The sequence below is a fragment of the Podarcis erhardii genome, assembly GCF_964252035.2.
Source record: "Podarcis erhardii genome assembly, chromosome: 5".
NCBI lineage: Eukaryota > Metazoa > Chordata > Lepidosauria > Squamata > Lacertidae > Podarcis > Podarcis erhardii.
This window is the reverse complement of record NC_138509.1, coordinates 67489725-67515919: the sequence shown is the minus strand read 5'-3', so window position 1 is coordinate 67515919 and position 26195 is coordinate 67489725. Positions and strand designations below refer to the sequence as shown.

The window sequence follows — 26195 nt, the reverse complement described above, 5'->3', positions numbered from 1 at the left end:
CTTTAATCTGTGGCACTGACCTGACAACAACGTGTAGAAGCTTTTGAAAATCTTCTGATGCCTCATATTTTGAAGAATTACATGAACAAAATGAAATGGAGTTTGAATTGGTTACTGGCGGGGGGAGGGACATCACCCAGTTAACCATGTCCTCCGTTTTATTACCATATTACCAACACATTATAAGATTGCTGCCTGATTATTGTAGGTGGACCATCACTTAAGCATCTTTCATCAGATCCCATACTGTGGTCAGGTTTTGCTTCACAGTCTGGGATCTGACTTGTTTAAAGCGTTTTTATCACACTCTTCAGCCAAAAAGGTCTCAAAAGTGGCTCACAAATCAAGGAAAGGAAGAACAAAAACCCTCCATAGATATATTTATTTACAGAGCAATCTTAACTCCCACTGAAAACCTGATGGGGTGGGGAGGTTTTGTGACACGCCCCCCCTCCAGTGATAGCTCCATCATCATTGTCATTTGTTTGTTTGTATGCTACTTTCCTACAAAATTGTGCCCAAAGGGGCTCACAATATATCAGCCTGAGATGTCTGAGGATTGACCCCTTGAGGGTTCCATGCCGTTAAAGACCGTATTTCATGATGGCCCAGGATGACTGGTAGTTTTCCCACTTTTTGTGTGCTAATCTTCTGAGATTGATGTGGAATGAGAAAATAATCAGAGTTTAGAAAAGGGATGCATGTAATGAAACAAAAAAGTTTTGGTATGACAGGGGAAAACCAAGTAGAGAGCTTGAAAGTAAGCTGGTGCTTAGAAACACCTTGAAATGCAGGTGCCTCCTGAGAGAGCCATTGTGAGGTAGGAGATCTGACGCCTTGTTTGTGTGCCATGTGTTTCTGCTTATGTTCTGTTGTATATTTGTAAATACACCAACTTTGCAGGACTTGGTTTAAGTCTCCAGTTTCCAAAGGAAAGCAAGCCTTGGTAGCACTGCCTCTAGAATTTCTCAGCTCTTGGAGAAGTGTGGAGTCCCATAACAATATATTAGATAGCAACCTGATAACCTGCTCTCAAAATTGAAATGCATGTGCATTGATCTCTAGCAAGGTAAAACAATGTAATGATCCAGAAATCCAATATGGACGATTGAAATGATCCTAAGGGAGCAATACTAAGTATGAGAAGTCATAATAAATCATGCCAAACTCAGACTCGGTTCAGGAGCAGGGCTAATGCTGACAGAGCCAGCGTAAGGCTGGCATAGGGAAAACAAACCTTTTTAAAGCAGAGTTTGAATTACACCACCCATTTTGCCAGCTTAATTTATGCCGGGTTACAAGGTCACATGAGCATGCTGAATGGGTTTAGGATCCAGCCTAAGTCTCCTTCCTTTCTGTTACACCCCCCTGTCCCCTTTTCAGGGCTTAAACCATCTTAAGATGTTAATGGAAGGCAATTCTGTTGAAATGAGTTGGACTAACACTTGAATAAACTTTGTGTTTTATTTGGATCGATCTATATCCAGAGGTTCCGAGCAAACTACAATGCATTTGTTAATGCCTAAATTTTACTAGTGTTTCAAAATGCCATGCCTCATCATAATTTCCACCCTTTTTCATTTATTATTACTCCATCTCGGATAGCTATAGAAGAGCCCCGTTCACAAATGGACCCTTCCATATTCCAGAGCTGGGCTGTAGTTCAGTGGTATAGATGGTCCCTACGTTTCCTAAGTTTAGTTCCTAGCATCTCCAGGGCGGGTTGGGAAAGACTTTGTTCTTGGAGAGACAATTCTTCAGGTAGGCCTAGGAGAGATACTCCTGCCCGAAGCCCTGGAAAGCCACTGCCATTCTGCGTGGATGATGCTGAGCTTCATGGACCAGTGTTCTAATTTGGTATAAGGCAGCTCCCTATGTTCCTGATGTCATTTAAATTTGGGGTGTTGGTTAACCCTGTCTTCTGTGTTGGTTGAGTCTGTGCATATCCCTGTAGTAATGGAAGCAGGTCTGAAGAAACTGGTTGAATGGTTCCTTGTACTACCTGCTTTCCATATATTAGGCCAGTAACTAAAAAAAGAGGGAATCACTTACTACTGGGGCAATGGACTAATATTTCAATGAGATTTCTATTGTTTTTCCATCTGAAATCAAGGTAGACAGTACCTTCAGATGTTGTGGACTACAATTTACATCAGCCCTAGCTTGCATCATGAATGGTTGGGGATGATGGGAGTTGTAGTCTGCAATGTCTGGATGGCACCATGTTGGCTACCCCTGCCTTATGCAACACAAACTACCTGCTAAACATGTGGTGCGTTATGAGATTGGGAAATGGAAGAACTACTTCTCTATTATAGAGAGAGAGAGAGAGAGGTTGCTTGGGTGGGCTGCTGTTTTCAGCTTTTGCAATTTGTAAAATTTAAAATTCATGCTCTGATTAAACTTCCATGAATTGCTTTATAATAATAATCCAACTGCACCTTTCTCAGGGCTTGTCTCATTCGGAGCAAAGTATAGAATCATGGACTGCATGAAAGATGTAGCTTATTTTTCAAAGCAATCCTTAGAAGGTCAAGGTTGCCCTCTGGGAAGGAACAGTCTCATTTCTCTGCTCTCAACTGCACTGGTGCTAAATTAATGTTTAGCAACAGCAGTAACTTCAGCTAGAGGTGTGATAAAGTATATTGCTTTAAAGCCATTAAATGTGACTTCTAAAAAATTCTTTTGGTAGTGAGTGAGCTCTTGGCAGTGGACAAAAGAGTATTGCACAGAGCTATTAGAGGTCTTATTTGTGTGATCTTTCCCCTGCCTGGGTGAATTTATATTGGTTCAGGTGTGCATATAATGACTTTTGTCTGCAAACTTGCATTGTTCAACAGGATGCATTTGCTATGGAGTTCCTGGTTCCATTCACCATTGTCATAGAACATAGCATGGCAAATATAGTTGATGGAAGTGAAGCAAACTGAACTACAGCATATGTTCCTAGACAAGTAAGACACTGGTAGCATCTTTTCTGGAAACCCTTAATTTGGACAGGTTCTTAGTGGCATTGGACAGGTTCTTAGAAAGCAGTACAGTGGTACCTCGGGTTACATACACTTCAGGTTACACACTCCTCGGGTTACATACACTTCAGGTTACACACTCCGCTAACCCAGAAATAGTGCTTCTGGATAAGAACAAAAATCGGGCTTCGGCGGCAGCAGGAGGCCCCATTAGCTAAAGTGGTGCTTCAGGTTAAGAACAGTTTCAGGTTAAGAACGCACCTCCGGAACAAATTAAGTACTTAACCCGAGGTACCACTGTATTAATCTGGCTTTTTCATAAGTTTTAGTCCAACTATGAAAAAAAGAAACTATTTCTGTGCTGTCAAAAAAAGAGAGAGAGAGGTCCTAATCAATCAAAGGAAAATCTACAGCACATGTACAAGATGTTCCACAGCCCAGTTAAATATGAATGCTTGGATTGATTATTTTGTGCACCCTGCTTGCCATTGCTAGTAAATCTGGTCAGAGGGATCTTGACCAAGACCTTTCTTGATAAGCAAAATGTGTGGGTAAGTTCATATAGGGAAAAATCAGAATCTTCTATTTCAGAAGATTCAGGCCCCAAGCATAATTAAACATGATTAATTAATTAAACATAATTAAACATGAAGACTTTGAATGGGCCCAGAAACAGCTTGGGAGCCATTGAAATATATGTCAGTGTTAGGTGATCTGACATGTGGGCTCCTGTCAGCAGTATGGCTCTGTTTTGTACCAGCTGACTTTTTTGGCACATATCAAAGGCAGCCCTGGGCAAAACTGATGTCCCCAAGGCAGATGTAACAGTGGCAAGATTGGTTTTCTCCAGAAACAGATGCAGACTCAGGTTGTGCAAAAGCACCTTTTGCCTTGGTCATAGCAGCAAACTGGTCTTCCAGAAGCGCTCCCTGTTTTGAAGCAAGTTCCAGTGTATTCAGTGTATGTTTTTGGATACAAGAAGGTACCTCTCCCATGAGGCATGTGGTAGGATTAGTTCCTTAAGAATTGGTCAAGCTGACAAAAACAAGATTGGCTTGTTAGCTATTTACATTGATGCTCTTTATTTGAGAAGTCAAAGCATTACTGGGTTATAGTTTGTGTAACAAAAATATTTACTTTAAAGTTGGTTGTAGCTGGCATTGGCAACTTTGGATACTAAAAAACCCATCGGATTGATAAAAAATGTCATTGCTTATTTTATGTATGATTATTTCTATGCAAGTGTTGCCTTTAGCTCTGCAGCCAATGAATGCTTGGTACAGATGGTTACAGATGAGTGCCTGATACAAATTTGCACTGAGAAAGTGTCATTCAAAAATTCCCAGGTCTTTTATGATGCTGCTCACAGACCTTGGACACTAAATTCTATCACCAGTCTCCTTTATTACTTGAGTGCTTAAGCCTAGGTCATGCATGCAGTCCATCTGTGATCTGAGCATCAGAGCTAACCGAGGATAATGAGAGGAGGTTGAGACACCCCTCACATCTGTCCAGCTGTTTTGTGACAAAGTGCAATTTTGAAAATCCATTACCTACAGGACAGACTATTATAATTGAGTGCTCCTGCCTTGGTGCAATTCACTGAAGCTTTTTCAGAGCCTTGTGATGAACAATAAGACTTGAAATGAACAGTTTCTAACCTCAGGCAGATAGCATTTGCTGTTTGCTTATGCAGGCGACAGCATTTACATAGTCTCTTGCATACTGTACTGGTTGCATTAGTAGTCAGGAAGAGTCTAACATGTAAGAAGCTGCAATTGTGAGTGCCTTTGCATTAATTGTTTGAACTGATACATTCTTTATTCTGTTTTCCCCATCTTCTCTATGACTCCTCTGAAAATAAAATATTATTTATAGCTTGGGTCCTCCCACATAATTACCAACAATATTTTGGATGTTCTGTAGTCACTTCAGTGAAAGTACACTAGCTGTTCAGTGACTCACAATGCCTCTGCTCCCCCAATAATAGTAACAAAAAACAAACAAACATTGGAGCTGTTTTATAGATACTAGTAGTGATGTACAGGGAATTCATTATATTCAGGCTCAAGCTTTGATCCTAAAAAACAAATAAACCCCAAAAATCCAGTTTGTGGATCTGACTGATACTGGTAGCCTCAGTTCAAGTCCAAGCACCTCTTTTGAATCACATCTACCAAAGGTAATATTTGAAAAATATTAAAATGTGAATGACCTGGGATTCCTGGGCATTTTTAGGTACAGACTCAAGTATGAACTGATTTTGAATCTTTAAGTTTAGATGTCTTTCTTCCTCACATGTGGACCATAGTGATGTAGGGAACTGGATACAATTATTATTAAATGTCAGTTTTTATAAAGATGGGCAGCTTGCATTCCAAACATCATCAAAAAGGGTGCAGAAGTAAGGGTGCGGATAAGTATGTGCAAATATAGTTGCATATACTCAAGTTTTGTTTCAGTTGGGAGTAAGGACTAGAGGATTTGGCAAAAGATTTCACAAAAGAGGCAGGTAGTTTGAGGATGGATTTGAAGAGAAGTAGCAAGTTGTCTTTTGGGACAATGTTCAAGCTATATGAGGTGGGACAGGACATGATGTAGTGTCCATTTAATGGAAAATGTCTGAATGGTTGAGTACATATGGAGGAACAAAGAACCCAGGTTAGGGATAGAATAGTGTTATGAGTTCAGCCATCTTGATTACTGTAAATAAAATACTACAAATAAGGAATTTTAGCCTATTACAAGGTGAACTATATAGCAACATCTGTAGGAGGTGTGAACAGTTGCCAAGATAGACAAGTGAGATGTTTTAGCTACAGACATTTGCAACTGGAGAGCCAGTGTGGTGTAGTGGTTAAGAGCGGTAGACTCGTAATCTGGTGAACCGGGTTCGCGTCTCTGCTCCTCCACATGCAGCTGCTGGGTGACTTTGGGCTAGTCATGCTTCTTTGAAGTCTCTCAGCCACACTCACCTCACAGAGTGTTTGTTGTGGGGGAGCAAGGGAAAGGAGAATGCTAGCCGCTTTGAGACTCCTTCAGGTAGTGATAAAGCGGGATATCAAATCCAAACTCTTCTTCTTCTTCTTCAAGTGACTACTACTCACTCTAAATTAATGTATCAGGGAAAGGATGTGCTCCATTGTCCTAGAAGTATTGCATTGATGTGCACAATAGAAGACATGAAAGAGTGCAAGCATAGTGCTTGTTTTGGGTCTGATAAACTCAGTTCATTAACTCATGAATCATACCATCTGAGTTAGGCCAGTATAGGATCTGTGGCAATTAAGAAGCATGTAACCTTGGGATTATTGCCGTATGACATGGGATTTGTAGAATGTAAGGATTTACACTCTGGGAAGTCTGACCTGGAATTCCAAATCCATTGCCCTCCCATTAGCCCCAACAAACAAGATTGGTGCTCAGAAGTGTTGGGAGTTGTAATCTAAAACATCCGGGGGGCACTGAGTTGGGGAAACAAAGTTCTAAGTGCCTGATATGTATATTTTTTGTGAAATTTTCACATCACAATATAGAATACTTGTTGCTGTAGCATGAAAATACTTGAAGCATCTTGGATGGATATCAAGTTTAAATATTGCAGTTTTCAATAAGTATGCCGCAGATGTTGAAGTACTTCACTCATTAGAGATGGACTGAACTTTATTGTTCAAGCAGAATTCTGCTGCTATTAAAACCTTGGTAGCAGCACTCATGTTTATTGAGTTACCATGGGTGACCAGGTGGCAGGACCTTTGAATGCCTCTCCCTTATCAGACAGGTCCAAGGATTGAATATCAGGATCTCCTTCAGGAGAGTTTCAAGGTCAGTTTCCTTACTTGTATAAATATCTCCTTGTTCTGAATTACTTGTGCAGACAGAGTAGTTAGCTGCTTAATCTTCATGAGTAGCAATTCTTTTTACTTTTCCAGCTCATAAGATGCCAGTTCCCTATTGTGTGCATGGGAGTGTTTGTTTTGATACTTCCGGGCTATCACTGTTCATTACATAGCACTGTGGTAAATTTGGCTGAACCGGTTGTTCTTCTGGGTGGCAGAGGAAGTACTTTTATAGAAGTTAGTCAGGTGCTACTGAATGTCAAATGCAAAGGCTTCACTCAGGTCCACTTCCCAGCCTTAAATTCCAGTCGCCACAGGAGCCAGCACCTCAGCTGGAGCTGGATCCTTAGTCAGGGTTGGGGGGGGGGTGTGTGTGGACAGGACGGAAGCCACTCATTCCACCCTCTCCAGGAAAACAGGGTATCCCACTAAAGGGATCTTAGGGAAGGTGCTTTTGTCCAGTGCCCAGAAAGGGAATTAGGGCCATAGCACTCCTCCTCCTCCTGAGGGGTTGCATGTATTTGAGGATGTATGTCATGGGGCAGTCCTCATCAAGGATTGACCCCTAACAACAATCAGCCAGCATTCAGGCTGGGTGGGTGATTCTGTATACACCCAATGACTATCCCAAAGCCTTACATCTATGATCAATAAATTTGTGGCCTGTTTTGATCCATGATCAGTGACCTGTGATTACTTCTCCTCAGGGCTTTTTTCCAGCAGGAACTCACTGGAACTCCATTTCAGCACCTCTTAGTTGGGTGCTATTCCCATTATAAGAGAACAAGGGAGCGTATCACTGTTGAGTTCTGGCACCCCTTTTTCTAGAAAAATAGCACTGCTTCTACTACTCACACTTAGCTTCTGGGGCAACCGTCTTATGGTACCTGGGTATGCAAATAGGTCCTCAGAAGTTAATAATATCCCCACCCCTACAATAAATCTTAGTTGGCTGCCTACCAGCCCGTATGAGAATTTAAAAAAACAGTTGGCGCAGGGGGTTTGTTCATTTGTTTCACTTTGTTTATGTCCCAGAAATGAACAAAAAAAGAGAAAACACTTTAGATTTTCAAACTATAGGCTTGACAAGAAGATTTTCCTTTATCAAACATGAAGGGTTTGATATGAAACTGAAACTCATGAAAACTTTGCTGAGTGTTACATGTGGTTTCTTTAATGTGGTTTCTTTAAAATGAAGGTTACACAGATAAATGAAGTTTGCTTGGTGCATTTCAAATGCATTCTCTCTACCTGTTTACATTTTAAACTCCACGTGTAGAAAACAACCCAGCTGTTTGGAGGGTTACACAACTGAACAACAAATTTATGAATTCTAGTTTTTATTTTTTATTTTAATGTAACCACAACCTCCTATTTGGGCAAGGGCTTGTTAGAATGCAGGCCAGACTTGTTTCTACTACTTGGGCTCAGCCCCTTAATACATGATGTAATGTGATTTCTGAACACTGATAATTTGCTGATTCTCATTGACGAATTGTATCTTATTGTCACTGAGGAATGGTAATCTCTTGCAGGCAGGCATTTTGGATGCAACTATTTAGGATGGGATCTGCCTACTGCTAATTTAAATCCTGGTCGTGGATTTTTGACTTGTGTATAAGCTTGATTTATAACCTGTAGCCAGTTGTAAATGTGTTTCTTTTTCACTGTTGTTTTTTTGCTGTCTTCTGTATTTCACCAGAAAGATGGCCTGTAAATAAATAAATACACAAGAAGGTCTTACATAGATCTAAAGGAATCTCTTTCCAAAGGCAGAATTCAAAATTGGATTTCTATTATTCTTTATCACAATTTACTTAAATTATGGAGAAAAGATACAATGGCACAGCTCTTCATTAAACAATGTTAATCAGCCTGGTGCCTTGCAGATGTTTTGGATTACAAGTCACATTAGGCCTAGCCAGGACTTGGATTGGTGGAGGCTGTTGTAAAGCAAAGCAGCAATTCTGGTACGTGAATGCATGCTTAAGGCTCTGGTCCTGTGCATGCTCTTCTGGGAGCAAGTCCTTCAAGGGGGGACATGGGACTTGCTTCTTAGTTAAATATGCGTAGTCTTGCACTGCAAATTGAGGCTGAACTGAGCATGTTTTTGGCTTTTTTTAAAAAGTGGGTTTAGACTTACGTTGGGGTGAGACACCACCTGGTCACCTAGGGCAATTTGTAGTCGTCAGTGGCGATGAGGACGCATTACAAGCCTGGCTTTCCAAAGTTCAGATCACTAGTCTCTAAAGTACTGTAGCATGTATATGTGTTGTTCCTGCTGCAACCCAGCAGGGAGAAACAGGAACTTTTAATAGACAGAAACTTCTTATACCTTGAGAACTGATACAGCATGGAAAGTCCCAGGAAAAACCAGCTTTTAGCCAAAATACAAATATGATACAATTATTACACAAGTTTTATGAAATACCACTCTGTGTCTGAAAGCACAGGTGGAATTCCTGTGTTACTGAAGCTAGCTTTAAGAAAACATATCACTCTTGCATTCCTACATATATTTAAATACCAAATTGAATAAAAATGTGGGTTTTTGTACACTATTTTTGCCCAAGAGCACATTTTTTGCTGTATGCCTTAAAAGCGTGTTCACTGCATTACAAAACAATCCAATGAGCTGATCTCTGTGCAAAGTTGTGTACTTCTTCTTCTTCTTCTTCTTCTTTAAATAAAGCAAGATAGAAGAGGGGAACTGCATAGTTGAAAGTGCAGACACCCTAATCCTAAAGATGTGATGGCAAATGCAGCGAAGGTACAAAAATGTATTCTAACTCGTGTTTAAAATATTAAGGAGTTAACATAGAGATAAAAAAGACTTTTTAAATGTTCTTACAAGAAGGAAGGAACAGTAAGGAATAATGTTCCAAGACATTGTCCTGGACATGGTAGGAAACAAGAGAAAAATGGTAGATATCTGTTGGAACAAGAGATTTTGCATCTAATAAAAAGAAAGGGAATCAGTCAAGTGAAGAGCCCAGCCTTCCAATACAATGGTAAATCAAAGAGGAGCTGTAAGAATAGGTTAAGGTAATGTCAGATTGAAAAATTAGTTTAATCTGAATACAAAAATGAAGTCATGACACAAGTCAGTCAAAAAGAGTAGATGGAAATAATAAGAATGAGTCACTAGTCTCTTGTGTGTTACCTTTAAGCCTAGAAAAGTGGGAAAAGATGATACTTGGACAACGTTTGATATTTGTTTGGTTTAAAGGAATTTATTGGTATCTGGAGCCTCACCCATACCCCTTTACATCGAAGTCTTGCCTTTCTCTTTGTGATGTTCCACAAAGGTTAAAATCTGAAACAGCTTTCTTAGAAATAAGAGTGAATAAAATCCCTTTCTCAGTTTAATTACTTGCTTTGTGCTCATTATATTTCACAATACTGTTTCAGCACCATGCAAGTGAGTAGAGTAAATTTATTTGTCATCTGCTATTCAGCTTTCTGGTAAGTACCTGAGTAAGCACTCTTTATATTCCCTGGTATGTTCGCTCTGTATGTTCATTTCCTTTCCAAACAAAAGTATAGTAAAGGAGAAAGTTCCAGTTCAGAAGTTGTATGCACTCATTAAACCCATCATGATCCTAACTGGAAACATAAAAGAACATCACAGTGATATGTGTTGCTTGAAGAAGAAGAAAAGCCACGGTTTGCTTTACTAGGAATGGGATGAGAATTCAGAACAAGGGTGCTTGACATGTGCACATCACTTCTCTAATTGTTCCAAGCTGAATTGGAGGTAGACACTGCCCACCTCAGATAGATCCTCTGCCCTGATTCTGCTGGCACTCCTTATCCCTTCCAGCAGCCCTATGCTGCAAATAGATGGAGATGTCAGTTGATTTGCATAGTGGGCTACTTTGAAAGGCAGCTTGTGGCAGAACTGTTCCTGAGGGAGACAGCGTACCCCACAAGTGGAGACTTTAGGTGCGTGAGGGTCCCACATGGGGCATTAGGAGAAGACAGCTAGCACAGGGATAGGCTCCTTCTTCCATTGCTGGGATTTTTCTTTTCCTAATGATGGAAGAAGAGGAATTTTAATCTTTTCACCTACAGCTTAATTTTTCCCTGTTAGTTTTTTACCCACAATAGCTTGTATATATATCTTTTTGACTGTGAGGCTTCAACAGAGCTTCCTTGCCTATTTGCGTACATTGTGAGTGGATTCAGAAGATTACTTAACGAGATGTACATATGACCTCATGGTAAATTGGTTATATTTATCATCCTTTGAAGGAATAGGTAGAATTCGCCATGTGTCAGGTACAGATGCATGGTAAGCCACTTAGATCTTGCTATGGAAATTCTTGCCTTTATCAACCCACATTACGTTTCAGGTGCAGGTTACAATAATAATTTAAATGTGGTGTTTGCTTCTCAGTAGACTGCTTTGGGCTTCTACTTCTCTTTTAACTTCTGTATCCTATCACCGGTTATACTCCTAATATAAGCACAACAGTCTCCCTCCTCACATCTGCTTGGGAGGCAGATCTTGTTCTATATCTGCTGAAAGGGATGAAGGTGCTATTGTGGCTGTTGCTCTCCTGCACTGGTGCACAAGCCTTTAAGTGAATGCAACTTAAGGCCACACCCACACCATACATTTAAAGCATTATTACTGTATACCAGGGGTGGCCAACTCCCAAGAGACTGTGATCTACTCACAGAATTAAAAACTGGCAGTGATCTACCCCCTTTTGGGGGGTTCAGGTCAAAGTTGTTGAGCTTTTTTTAGGCAGGAGAGAGGCCCCGATTTTGAGGACTCAAGCCTAAGCTCAAGGGAAACAGCCATTCATCAACAGATCACTGGCAAAACAAACATCCTCTCTGAGTAAACTCCATCTTATGTTCTGCAGGTCATGCAACAATGGAGGGCAGGGTGAAGGGGCGGGGCTGGATTCTGTCTTACCAACACCAAGAAAAGGGACCCAGTGATCGACCACAATCCGCCAAAACCTCCCAGGGATCTACCAGTAGATCGTGATCAACCTGTTGGACATCCCTGCTGTATACTGTATCTCTTTAACAGCCATGGCTTCTCCCACAAGAATCCTGGCAACTCTAGCTTGTTAAGGCTACTTGCTGAAAATTGTTATGAGACCTCTATTGCTCTTGCAATAGGGACACGGGTGGCGCTGTGGGTAAAACCTCAGTGCCTAGGACTTGTGGATCGCATGGTCGGCGGTTCGAATCCCCGCGGCAGGGTGAGCTCCCGTCTTTCAGTCCCAGCTCCTGCCCACCTAGCAGTTCGAAAGCACCCCTAAATGCAAGTAGATAAATAGGTACCGCTTTATAGCGGGAAGGTAAACGGCGTTTCCGTGTGCTGCGCTGGTGCTGGCTCGCCAGAGCAGCTTCGTCACGCTGGCCACATGACCCGGAAGTGTCTCCGGACAGCGCTGGCCCCCAGCCTCTTAAGTGAGATGGGTGCACAACCCTAGAGTCGGACACGACTGGCCCATATGGGCAGGGGTACCTTTACTTTTACTTATTGCTCTTGCAGAGCTCTAATTCCCAGGGTCCTGGGAAGAGGGATTGCTTGTTAAACCACTCTGGGAATTGTAGCTTTGTGAGGGGGACAAGGGACTCCTATCAACTCTCAGTAACCTTAACAAACTACAGTTCCCAGGATTCTTTGGGGGAAAGCCGTGATTGTTAACATGGTATAATAATGCTTTAAATATATGGTGTGGATGTGGCCTAAACTAATCAGCAATTTGAGGAGATAAAAGATTGATAGCAAGATTGATAGGGCAATATTTGTGACTCTCCAAGTCTGTCTGTTACTTATTTAAATGCAAACTAAAATAGTGCAGGAAATAAATAGGGAACTAGGGAAAACTGTTGCCCACAAACGATTTCAAAATGTTAACAGAAATGTAGCAGTGAATTAAGGCTCTCTGAAAGATCTCGCAGAGAACAGAAAATAGAAGTTTCATTCTGAAAATGTTATTAGAATTTGTAATCTTTGCAAAACTGCAGGTGAAGACAGTAAATTGATTCTGGTTATGGGGGGTGGGGGTAGTTTTGGATTATTTCTGGATAAACTGTAGAGTTCTTTTTAGCTGTAGTGATGCATGTTTATCTCTCTCTCTCTCTCTCTCTCTGTTGCATATACAGTAATCAGTAAACAAATGCTAAAGGTGGTTAAAACAGAACCAGTGATGTGTCTTGACTATATAATGTAGTAAAATATCTTATCCATTGATTAATGCAAGTCTTTCCATTGTACAGTTTGTATGTGTATTGCAGCCAGAAAGCTAGGTATTCCTTTTTTTTTTTTAATGTAAAATAATTACTCATATGTTGAAGAAAACATTCTTGGCGTATGTGAAATACAGTGGTGCCTCGCAAGACGAATGCCTCGCAAGACGGAAAACTCGCTAGACGAAAGAGTTTTCCATTTTGGAGGTGCTTCGCAAAACGAATTTCCTATGGGCTTGCTTCGCAAGACGAAAATGTCTTGCGAGTTCCTGTGGGGTTTTTCCCCTCCCCCCCTTTTTCTAAGCCGCTAAGCCGCTAAAAGCCGCTAAACCGCTAATAGCGCTAATCCGCTAAGCCGTCAATGGGCTTGCTTTGCAAGACGAAAAAACTGCTAGACGAAGAGAATCATGGAACGGATTCTTTTCATCTTGCGAGGCACCACTGTAGTTGTGTCTGAGTGCCCCCATTTTAAATGGTATTTCATTTTCCCTACTCTAGTGAAATGTTTATTGTTGTTTACAGAAATAATCCCTTCATATTCTAATTATATGATCTCATTGGCTGGTAAGGAAATACATTTCCTGGAACATGGAAAAAGAAACTGTTGCAGCTAAAAAGCTTGAGTTTCAGACCCTTATCTTTCCTAGAATTCTTTTTTTTTTTTTTTAGTTGTTATGTAAGCCTCATGGAAATTGGTGGAGTTTGTGCTGAGAGCTAGAATTTCAGCCCTTAATGCTTAGTCCCTCATCTCCTGCTGGCTCTTTCAGATTTATTTTCAGTTTAACTTCCAGGATGGTTTTGTAAGGTAGAGAAGAGACTGCAGTGCTTTCTTCTTTGGCAAGGAGAAGCTAACTGTGAATTCATCCGCTGTGTTGGATTGCAGCAGAACCTATTTGTGAAAGCTTTGCTGCACTAGTTTAAAGGGGTTTTTATGGACTGGAAGCTTTTTATCCCTGTGAAAGGTAATGCAAAACAATACCAGTTCTTGCTAGATTTCAGCAATGTTTACATTTTACCCTGTAATGCAAGTGTAATATTAATAGCATGCTACTGTGTTCCATAATATGATGTGTTTACTTATATAGGGTTTTCTCTCTCTCTTTCTTTTGGGAAAGAATGTAGGAAATTGACAACTGATTTTACCATAGGTGTGTGTTTCCTCTTTCATACTTGAGATTTTTTGACTTGCTGGAGTGTTCTGTGTTAACTGGATTATCGAGACAGATTTTGAGTGTTTGAGGATAAGTGTGTGCATGCGCATGCGAGTGCTTGTGTGTGCATGCCAGTGTGGTGGAGGATGGAAACAGCAACATGTATTTCCAAACAAACCAGCACAGAGAAGATTTGTGGTGTATCATCTGCTATACATGGTCATAGCCCCTCTGTCTAAAATATTTGACTCATATTTGAGAGCCAGTGTGGTGTAGTGGTTAAGAGCGGTAGTCTTGTAATCTGGGGAACCGGGTTCGATTCCCCGTTCTTCCACATGCAGCTGCTGGGTGACCTTGGGCCAGTCACACTTCTCTGAAGTCTCTCAGCCCCACTCACCTCACAGAGTGTTTGTTGTGGGGGAGGAAGGGAAAGGAGAATGTTAGCCGCTTTGAGACTCCTGAAGGGGAGTGAAAGGCGGGATATCAAATCCAAACTCTTCTTCTTCTTCTACTGGACTTGTATTAGCAGTAGCAGTTGGAGATTGCAGAACTGGGAATCTTGTACCACTCTTCTGCAGATTGTAATTCAGGGATGGGGAATCCATGGCTGTCTAGATGTCCTGGATTTGAATCCCATCAGGCTTAGCCAGCATGGTCAGCGGTTGGGGATGATGGGAACTGTAGTACAACAGTACCTGGAGGGCCACAGGTTTCCCACATCTGCTGAAACCAGTAAAGTCTGCTACTAGTTAGGTTGTTTGTTCAGTAGTACAGATCTGTGGGGGCTTTGTGTTGCATGCATACAGTTGCACAACCAACTTGTGCAATCTGCATAGTGGGCCCAATTAGTGCCATTGACTTCCGTTAAGAGTTTGGGTGTAATCCTTGACGCCTCCCTTTCCATGGAGGCGCAGGTTACAGCAACAGCCAAGGCGACATTTTTCCACCTTCGCCGCATCAAGCAGTTAGTCCCTTACCTTTCCCGCCCTGACTTGGCCACAGTGATTCATGCGACGGTCATCTCCAGGCTTGATTACGGTAATTCACTCTACGCGGGGCTGCCCTTGAAGCTGTCCCAGAAACTCCAGCGGGTGCAGAATGCTGCAGCGAGGCTCCTCACGGGGTCCCTGCCATGGGAGCATATTCACCCAGTGCTTTTCAAGCTGCACTGGCTCCCGGTGGAGTACAGGGTCAGATTTAAGGTGCTGCTTTTGACCTTTAAAGCCCTTCATGGCCTACGACCCTCATACCTATGGGACCGCCTCTCCTGGTATGCCCCACGGAGAGCCTCAAGGTCCATAAATAACAACACCCTAGTGGTCCCGGGCCCTAAGGAAGTTAGATTGGCTTCGACCAGAGCCAGGGCCTTTTCAACTCTGGCTCCGGCCTGGTGGAACGCTCTGCCTCATGAGACCAGGGCCCTGCAGGATCTGATTTCTTTCCGCAGGGCCTGTAAGACAGAGTTGTTCTGCCTGGCCTTTGGCTTGGAGCCAATTTGATTCCCTCCCTCCCTCTCTCTCTCTCTTTTTTTCCTTTTCCTTCTCCTCCTGCGATGAGGCTACATTTTAATATTTTAATGTTCCATTATTTTAATGTATTTTATTTTTGTTTTTAAGTTTGTAATCATTCATCTTGTTTTTATTATTGCTTGTAAGCTGCTCTGAGCCCGGCCTTGGCTGGGGAGGGCGGGGTATAAATAAAAAATTATTATTATTATTATTATTATAGTGCTTCAGGTCAGTGGAAAACTGACCCATATAAATTGGTATTTCAGAGGGAAAAATTGTAATGTCGCTGTCTGCACTGCATTGATTGGTAAAATGCTATATAACTGTCAGTGGAATTTTTCCCTAAATGGGTGGTGTGATGCTATATAATTACTATTGATGCAGGTCTGGTTTGTGGTGGAACAGTTTGCTTTGCAACAGTGCAGACACAAGTGCAAATGCAGTCTGAGCACCTGTTATGTAAAGAATTAGGGCTGCAGTCTTGTACTCTGAGAGAAAGCACATTGAAATTGATGAAACTTATTTCTGGTAGGATTCATCTGCAGATTTTGTATCTACTTGGCTACCATTTGAAATCTTCACTGACTATATATTTAACAATAAATAAATGGCCTTCACTGTTAGTGGATCAATAAGTTACCTGCTGTCTACCATTGTCATTATTGGAGATATTGGTGGTGGCACTTATAAGTAGACTCAGAAGTAATGGATTACAGCTGAAGCAGCAATTTGTACCCTAGTTCTTGTACCCTCGCTGATGATAATAAACAATATTTGAGCCAGACTGCCAAAAAATAGTAGGGAAATGTCCTTCCTTTCCTGTTAACTGATCCTGTGTATTTAATTTTATTAGAATAGGCTGAAAGGAAGTTCTTAACATCTGGTATGTTTCTTCTGATGTGTAATGACTTAGTAGAGATCTGTCATTTGTGTACACAAGTTATCTGAAGCTGACTTTGAATAGCTATACTAGGCTTGTAGTTGGCCACAAACCTAAGGCAAAGTACAATTCCTTCCTGGGATTGCAAAGTTTTGTACTGATACAGTGTTTGTACTTCTGATACTGTAAGAGGGTGTGCAGCTGCTGCATCTTTTGCTCTTTTCAGCTGGTCATCTCCTCATCCATCCCACTGCATATTGCTGTAGTAGAACCATGTAGAGCCAAGGCAGTCATAGCAGGTGGGTGAAAGCGCCCATGAAATATCAGGGCAGGAGGCACAATGGTTGGCTCCTACCTTTGTGTTTTAGAGCCTTTAGAACAGAAATGGGGAACCTCTGTAGACCTCTAGATGTTGTTTTACTCTAACCCCCCTCAGCAGAGCTCCAGTCAACATGGCCAATGGTAAGAGATGACGGGGGTTGTAGTTGCACAACATATGGAAGGATAGAGGTTCTCCACTGTTGCTTTGAATGTATATGGACATGCTCTAGGTAAGAACTTAGCAGTCCTTTTCCTTCAGGAGCATGACCTGCCAGAGCTGTCATTCAGGTTGTTTTGTAGCATTCAGTTCCTTGTGTTGAATAGTTTACTGCAGTGCCACTTATTGTCTATGCCAGAGCAAGCCTAAGGGGAGTTGGGTTCCAGCAACAGCTGAAGAGCACTTTGTTGGCTTCCCTGCATCTAAGCCAATAAATTAGTGAATATATTATTACTGTTTACAGTACTACTATTATTATTATTATTATTATTATTATTACCACCATTATTATTATTATTATTAACAGTAAAATTGTGTAGCTTTCACATGATGTACTGTGGAATGTTCAGGGAGAGTATTTTGGCTGAATGTGTGTTTATTAAGGGCTAATTTGGAGTTTCAGTAATTTAAATTTTCATTTCATGTAATTATTTTAAAAACATGCCGATTCCCCTTTCTTTTTCTTCTTTTCTTAAAGGCTAACTTTTGAACATCTGATAGAGCCTTCCAAGGAAACCAGGAGAAAAGATGGTTTGTACAAATAAGCTTACATAGCCAGAATGAAATTAGAAGAGTTCTCTGGGAAAAAGCAAAAATGTAAGCTCTTCCTTTTTCAAGGTACCATTCCATACTTATGCTACTTATTTATCACTTAATAACATGCTTAGAGGAAAAGTCTAGGTAGCTGTTATTATAGATCAGCTCTTAATGCATGCTCTGTTGGAAAGAGTAGAGCTTTTAACCCTAAACTCAGTGTTTCCTCTCCAGACACACAGGGAGGGGAGCAGGTTTGCATCAGCAGGTGAAACCTTTCTTTTGTATGTTTAGACGTGGGCGGGAATGAGGCTCCTTGAACACAGACCCTTTGTGATCAGATCCCCTGATTGTAAGTGTCTTTGTGCATATAGCTATATGTTCATAGAGCCCTGTTTTCATCTTTGAACACTCAGGAGACAGGATTGGCTTTTCCTTCACATGTGTAGAACAAATGCGCATAAAGGACTTTTGTGTCTGTCATTTTAAAAACTTAAGATACTGGGCATATTTCTGTTATGTTAAAAATCTCGCTCAGAGCTAGAAAACCCTATGCATTTCGTTTAGGTAAGAATAAGTCCTTAACAAATATCATTAACCACAAATGATGATGTGGAATAATGGTTTAAAGTGTATTTGCTAACCATGGTTTACCTCTGTATCATGTATAAGGTCTTCTCCAGTGTCACTGTTTTAACTGTGGCATGCTGGCTTTGCTAGTGGCTTACTATTCTCGTCCTATGGGGACAGGTCTTATTCTGGCAAGCAAAACCATGAATTTATTAAATTTTTGTAAATTTAACTCTGTTTAAGGCAAAACACCATTATGTTAATTATGTTAAACATTTGTCTGCACTGTAACAATTTGCCCGAGTTCAGTAGATCTTAGACAAAATAGAGGTTGCATGAAGAATGAAGACTCTGGCTCCCCAGATGTTGCTGGATTACAGCTTCCATCAGCCTTGATTATTGGCCAGTCTCACTGGGTCTCATGTGAGTTGTAGCCCAACAATATCTGGGGGAAGGCACAGGTGTCACATTGCAAAACTCATCCAATACTTTGAGAAGAAGAAAAATAACTGCAGGGGGCTGCAGACCTCACCCAACTAAAGTTGATTTTCCACTAATTTTCTCAGTAAACAAAAATGAGACAGTTATGTGTCTGCCATGTATCATCTGGGTTTGTGTGGACAGATGTTTGATTGCAGAAATTAACCTGGATTTTCCATTGTCACACTTTGGGGCGACTGCACAATGCAGGAAATCTTATCCTGGATACCTCCATTCTTCAGGCCTAGCTAAGCAGCTGTTCCAATCTAGGCTCCTAAGATTTTCTGAGTAATTGTAAACAGGAAGTGTTCTGGAACAGTCATAGTTCCACCTACTACTTCATCCTATTAGTCATTAAAGGAACTTGATATTTATCAGGCCTGATTATTCTTGTATGGCATCTGCAAATGGGAATCTTGGGGGGGGAGATTGATTATTATAATTTTTTTAATGTCATCCTTCAGTTGAAACAAAACAAAACTCACAAGGTATATAAAAGATACATAGGGGAATGGTTTTCTTCTACTTCAGGCAGGCTGCTAAGGATAAAATAAGTTTTCTGTATTGTCTTATAACTACTGCTCATAACTACTTTTCTGCAGCTGAGTAATGAATTGCAGCTTGTTTGCTTTTTTTGGTTTGAATTCTCCATTTACCCATTTTTGTTTTTGTTTAATGCATTTTCCTCATTTCTTTTATGGGGTACATCTGTTATGACACTTAAAGAGCCTGACTAGAATAGAATTCTGTGGCTCTTAATTACTGAGGACCCCCATTAAATCAGTTGGCATACTGGATACTTTTCCAATCCAGTAAATGTAGTGTTGATAGGCAAAATCAAGAAAATACTACCTTTTAAAAAAAAAAATCCTTCTTGATTTGCTTCTTGAAGGTCGGTGATTGGGCATTTGATCAGTCAAAAAGGAGTGGTCAAGTTGTTGTTTTTAAGCCTTTAAAGTTATAGAAAGAAAGAAAGATCACAAATAACAAATTTGTTACCTGTGTAAATTACAAAAACAAATTGATACTGGTAAACAGTGGGTTGCACCAATGCTAAATGCTAAACCTACTCAGTGTGAACCCATTGACGTAGATGAACTAACTTAGAGTAATTGATTTCAGTTGACCAACTATTAGGAGAATTTAGTAGCATTCTGTGACTGCCACCCCCCCTTTAAATGAAATATTTTATTTCTGCCTCTGCCTGTACCTGTACCTCAGGAAGCTCTAGATAGCATACATAGTTCTGACTAGCCCAACATCACCTAATGAGCAAGTGTAGATTTGTGCCTGGGTTTTGCTGGTCTTAACCCAACACTTGACCTTGCTCTGCAGTGGTATTTGTCAATAGCAATTGCTTGTGTTCCTGTTGAAGATGTATGAAGATGCTTGCAGTTATAACAGGCCTGTGGTAGAGATGTGAAGCTCCAGGGAGAAATGGAAAATTGGAGGGGTAAACACTACATCCCTCCATTTTTTCCTCCCCCCCCCCGTTTTTTTCCTGAAAAATTGGTTAACACTTAGGGAGAAACGGGCTGTTTCCCAGCCCCCCCCCCCCCCGAAAAACTGAAAGAACCAGGAAAAGTATCTCTCTGTGTATATATAACACCTGGGGATAGATGTCAGAGTAAAAGCTAAAGTGAAACTTGGGACCTAATACTAGACACATAAAGGAACAAAGAAATAGGAATGTTCTTGTTGGTATTCATGGCAGTTACAACTAAATGTTGAGATATTGATTGCAACTGTCAAATTCCTGTTTATTTTTCAGTGGATGGTATGAGAACAGAACAGACTTCATGAAAATCATTTATAAGCCATTTATGTTTTCAATAATAGTAATACTTAGCATTTTTATATTACTTGGAGTGTTGAGTACTCTTAATGTACTCAGAAATCCTTACACCACCACCCCCCAGCCTGGGGGATCCAGATGTTTTGAACTGCAACTCCTGTCAGCCTCAGCTAGCATGGCTATTGGCCATCCTGTGGCTAGTGGTAGTCCAAAACATCTGGAGGGCACCAGATTGTGGAGGGCTCTCCTATATTGTAGGTAAATATCACTGTACCATTTTATAGATGAGAAACATTGACTTCATTCTACCTAGGAGTTGAGGTGAGATTTGAGAGACAATCCCCCAGCTTGCATTCTTGGCTACTATGCCACACTAGCTGTACAGCAGCTTAATCTTTGTTAGGGAGGATAAAAATCTTTTAAATACATTCTATAAATGCATGTGGTCAAAGACAGGCTTGCACAATAAGTTCTTCAGTGTTGGTTAGTGAGAAATCTAAGTTTCTGGATAAAATAAAAACCATTCCTAGTGGTTGTTTTAACATCTCCAAACATTGTACTTTCACAGTTATTCAGTATAATAAATATGTTCTTCAATAAGAATTATCCTGTACAAATATTACAAGTCTTGAAAAACATACTTGTGGTACAGCTTCCACTGTATTTTGCTCCTGAGCGAGGTTTCGTGTATCACAGAAGCTCCAAATAAAGGGAGAAAGACAGAGTAGCCACAGACATTCAAACAATGATTTCTTGCCAGCTAACTTCACTGCTATCCAGGAAGGGGATATTCTGTGTAATGGTGCAGAAGGACCTGTCAACGGCTGTCTTTCATAGCTCAGGAAATCAAATATTCTCTTGACTACAGCAAGCTTTGCTAATATTGAACAATTCAGTGATCAGACTGAATCTGCAGGACTATGCATACTACTTTGGGAGTAAGTCACATTGAACTCTGTGGGAATTAACATCCAAGTAAGCATGTATAGGATCAAGTTGCCCTGCAGAATTCAGCTCTGACCACAAAATCACACTGTCATTGTTCTAAGCAGCTGTGTAAAGCTTATGAAATGTAACAAGAATGAAAATATTTCATTTAAAAGTATTGAATGTCTATATTACTGTTTCCACTCTTCATTAGTGTTTGCTTATAGAAGGAGTGTGAATGTGTGGTGTAATGTTTTTAATATTATAAAAATACAAAAGAGGCACAATGTAGGAAAATACTGTAACATAGAGAAGAAATAACAAAGGTGCACCTTGTCCAGAAATTTCCTGTTCCAGAATATAACAAATGTGCTTCTTCAATAAATGTGTTTAATCCTGAAGATGCTATTTGGAAATTGAGGGAGCAATAGAGTTTTCCCAAATGACAGCAAAGCAATGGTGAGAATATTTATTAATAGTTCTTAATTTCAACAGCCAATTTCATCAGCAGAACAAAACTGCTTCAGGGTCTTGAAGTATTAAATAGTTAGTCACTTCATTTCATTTACCAAGAATGTACAGTATGTTTAATGTTATGTATGTTAGTTTCTCCAGGGTAGTTGTTAAAGTCTGTGATCACTTATTGAAATATCAGGGTTTGTAATGAAACATACTTGAAGCATTGATAAGGGTTGAAGGTCACTAAAGAAGAACAACTCCTAATTACCTCTGAGGGGAACATCCTATATGAAAGCTGCTATGCTGTGGTAATAGTCCCCTATTGTAAAGAAGTTCGGCAGAGTTCACTGGGTGATAATTTGAGGGCCAAAGTAGGAATTACACGGGAGCAATGTGTCTTATCAGAGTCTTTGCCTTCTTCACATATATAGCCACTGGGCATGAGGATTAAGTATGTTGGAAGTTGCCTGTTTTCCTGCATTGTTTTCCTGATTGCAGGAAAACAGGAAAAGAAAGAGGAGAGAGACTAACAAGAACAACAAGAATAATAAGAATTGGACAAAGTTGGAAGTGGGAACATTTGGGAAATCCAGATTTGAAAGGTTTAAGAAATAAAATTGGAGTTTTACTCCCAAGTATATAAAAATCTGGATGGAAAAAATGGGCCTTTTTGAGATAGACTCCTTCCAAGATCGGACATTTAAAATTAAAGAAGACTGGTAAAGGACTATGGTTTAAATAAATGTGGGAACTCCAGGAAGACATCAGATGTTGATCAATACGGGAAACACAACCAGGAAAAGGGGGAGGGATTTGGAATCCAAAGGCTGTAAAATCAAAATCATATTTTATTTTATTATATTTTAATCTATTATGTATATTAAAGGGGGGAACGCGCGGAAGGGAATAGGTCGATCTTAGGAGATGGGAAAATATTTTTAAATTGGGCTAATGATAATAAGGTTAAAATTTGGGATAATAAATTGCTGAATTTATTTGTAAGAATTGGAATACAAGAGGGGGAGGGGAGGGGAAGTCCTGGAAAGATGTTATGGAAAATAAGATCTTAAATTTGGATGTTTTGTTTTTTTTATATTGTTATAATTGGAAATTCTTAATAAATATTATTAAAAAAAAAAAAAAGGAAGTTGCCTGATGCCAGGCTACCCTGTTTTCCATGTAGCCTAATATTGTCAGCAACATCTAGAGGTGCACAAGTTCCCCATGCTGACTTTAATTGTATCATCTATTCACCTTTACTGGAGACCCAGTCAGTCACCCACTAATTTGAATAGATGATGTATTTAACAGAAAGTATTTGCAGGCTGCATTTGATGTATTTGCAGGCTGTTTGTTCATTTGACCTCTGAAGAAGACCTTTAAATAACAAATGCCCAAAATGTGTTGGGCTGTTTTGAAAACAAGGTCCTCATTTTGCCAACATCTTGAGATACTATTTCCTTTGGTCTGGGTTTGTGGTTGTTGTTATTTTGGGTTTTTTCATATGAGACATCCTTTTTCATGGGTGGTTGTTCCGTCATGTCTTGTTCAGACCCTGAGAGTTATGGGCCCTGTACTTTTCATAGTCATGAAATTATGCCTGGTAAGAATATGCCCTTACACAACAGTAGAGATAAAATTTGTAGGCTGACCTGTGTGTGCAAGATATTTCATGTGTACAGCTGTACTTGAGATTTCATCTTTGTGTGGATGCTTGGAGATAGGCTAATCTGGTGTGCCTCCAGGTATTGTACAAAGTAGCTAAATTACCAACTGTAATTCAGTCAGTGCAGAAAACATTTCAGGGAGGAGCCATAGGGGAACTTGCTCTCACAGAGCCAACAGAAAGGGCCTTGCCTTCTCACCTCTTTCTCAGACGCAGCCAATATAATTTTAGGTCCTGTGGCTAACAGTTTGAACTGGGGAAAAATCAGCCAGTGTTCAGTTTTTTAGGTTCACCTCTTTCTTCAGTTCTTCACTAAGACGCAAAATATCCTTAGCTCCTAGAATAGTTACTCTAATGCTCAATATTATCTACAACAAGGATCCTGAGATTTTCTGGTTGACCCAACCATTTATTGATTATGGTATTCAAACCCAGTGAAATCCTTTTCTTTTTCACACTTCCTTTGGCAGGGAGTGAGTGGGTTACAAAGATAAGAAAGAGAGACTGGTGGGGTGAATTTGCCATGGGATTGTGAATGGTCTGAGACAGAGGAACCTAAGATTTGGAGAACGTCAAGGACACTCAACTGAGAACCTGCACTGTGGCGGGAGACTTTAGAACAGAAGTGTCTTTTTTGTATGTTAAGAGACTTTTCATATCAGCAGTGTAGTAACACCTTTAAATTATCTCTAACAGTAAATCATAGATAGCAGTGATGAATGAAACAACGTAATTAGAACAAAAATCTGAAGATATGAAAAATATATATTTATCTACTTTTATGATACAAAAGAATTGGAAAGAAAAGAGACTTTTAATAATCATGTGCCTCCTTTTACAGTTTTGCATCTGGGTAGAATTATTGATAATTGAGCCCCTCTCTTCAATAGAGATGAGCTAACCCCCCCCCCCGCAGTTCTGCCCCATTTTCATTCACAGATTCTATTATGGCTTAAATTTAATTACAGTTATAAGTTGCTAGAAAAAGGGGCGAGACTACATTACTGACTGAGTCAGGTAGTCATGTTGAAAACTGGTACAAAGTGCCAGGAAAAGAAACCATTATTAAGATCAACTTTATAATGGAGCATGTGAGTTTTTTGAGATAACGTGGTTTCTGTATGTTTTGGATAAGCATTGTGAACACTGATTCATTGACAATTTGACCCTCTGAACTGCAGTTGACCTATACAGATGCATGCTGTTCCAAAAGGCATTACAGCATCTCTTTCTATTGTATTAGAGCAAATGAGAAGTGCTACGAATTACTGAGCATGCCATGCATACTCTTAATAGAATAATTAGGAAGCAAACTAAAGAGTACTTTAAAAGGGATGTGCAGAACAAAGGCAGGGGCTTCCGCTCAATGTTAAGCCATTTTGTTTTTAATTATTTATACCCTCCTTCAGAGAAACAGTGTACAGTATACCGTATTTTTCGCTCTATAACATGCACCAGACCATAACATGCACGTAGTTTTTAGAGGAGGAAAACAAGGAAAAAAAAATTCTAAACGAAATAGTGGATATATGATTTTTGTGGTTCATGCTGTGGCCACAGACATGTGATCTGACAGTGAGTTTGGAGTAGCCCAATCCAAAAATCCTGAGGATCCATGTGGATCCATGCTTTGTAACCATGGAGGAGGGAAGGAAGGGGAACCATGGATCCTCTGCTCACGACTGCAGCAGATCCCCCCCCGCCACCCGCAGGCATTCACTCCATAACACACACAGACATTTCCCCTTACTTTCTAGGAGGAAAAAAGTGAGTGTTATGGTGCAAAAAATACGGTAGCTCTTCCACTGTGAAACACATAATGCCTTCCAGTAAACACACTGCATTGATGAGCCATGCTGAAGTAAAAGCCTCTTACAAACCTGATCACTTGGGGAAGGCCCATAGCTCAATAGGAGAGCATGTGCATTGCATGCAGTCAATATTTGGAATCTCCAGGTAGGGCTGGTAGAGACTCCTGCCTGAAATCCTGGAGAGCTTCTGCCAATCAACAATAAACAGTACTGAGCTAAATGTCCCAATGGCTTGGCATAATAAGTCTGCTTCCTATACCCACTAGGAACTTCTGTTGAACTGGATGGGACCTAACACTCCAGGAACTAGGCCATAGTACATATGACACAGTTCTGTGCACGTTAATTCAGAAGAAAGTCCCACTGTGTTCTGTGTGGCTTACTTCAAGGTGAGCGTATGTGGGATTGTGGCCTTGTGATCTAAGCCTTAGACCTGGCAGGGGCCAAAGATTATTCAATTCACTATCTGTCTTAAAATGGCATTCTGTTAAATGATATTCAATATATGCCATCTTTTACCTAAGTTAACCATAAACACTGGTGGTGTGCACCCGCCACAGGATTCACGTTGTATCTGTTGTGTTACAAAACAACTTGAACTGTGTTGAATCCACTGTCTTTCTGATTTGGCTTGTTATTCAAGTCTGCATCATATGTCTTAAATCCAAAAGTCTGTTTCTCCCATCCTATTGACTGAAACAGGTAATCTGAAAACAGAAATGGATGGAACTTGAAGGCAACAGAGCTCTTCCTGCAGTCAAACTGCAGGGTTTTTGTGTTTGTGCAGGGAACCTTGACAATTTTTTCTAACCTTTAATTTTTTTCACAGAATTGGATGCAATTCGCAGG

General features: G+C 40.4%; 1 protein-coding gene across 6 annotated transcripts in view; it reads left to right on the top strand.

Moving 5' to 3' along the window:
• The window catches only part of PIK3CB (phosphatidylinositol-4,5-bisphosphate 3-kinase catalytic subunit beta), a 108791-nt gene that overhangs the window by 36503 nt on the left and 46093 nt on the right, over window positions 1–26195 (top strand). For 4 of the 6 annotated variants that reach the window (XM_081861517.1, XM_081861518.1, XM_081861516.1 and 1 more), the window contains one exon: window positions 17583–17722. The exons of 1 other annotated variant lie outside the window; for it this stretch is intronic. The gene's annotated coding sequence lies outside the window, so the exon portion shown is untranslated. The remainder of the gene's footprint in view (window positions 1–17582; window positions 17723–26195) is intronic. One more of the 6 variants, XM_081861519.1, reaches the window with a different exon arrangement.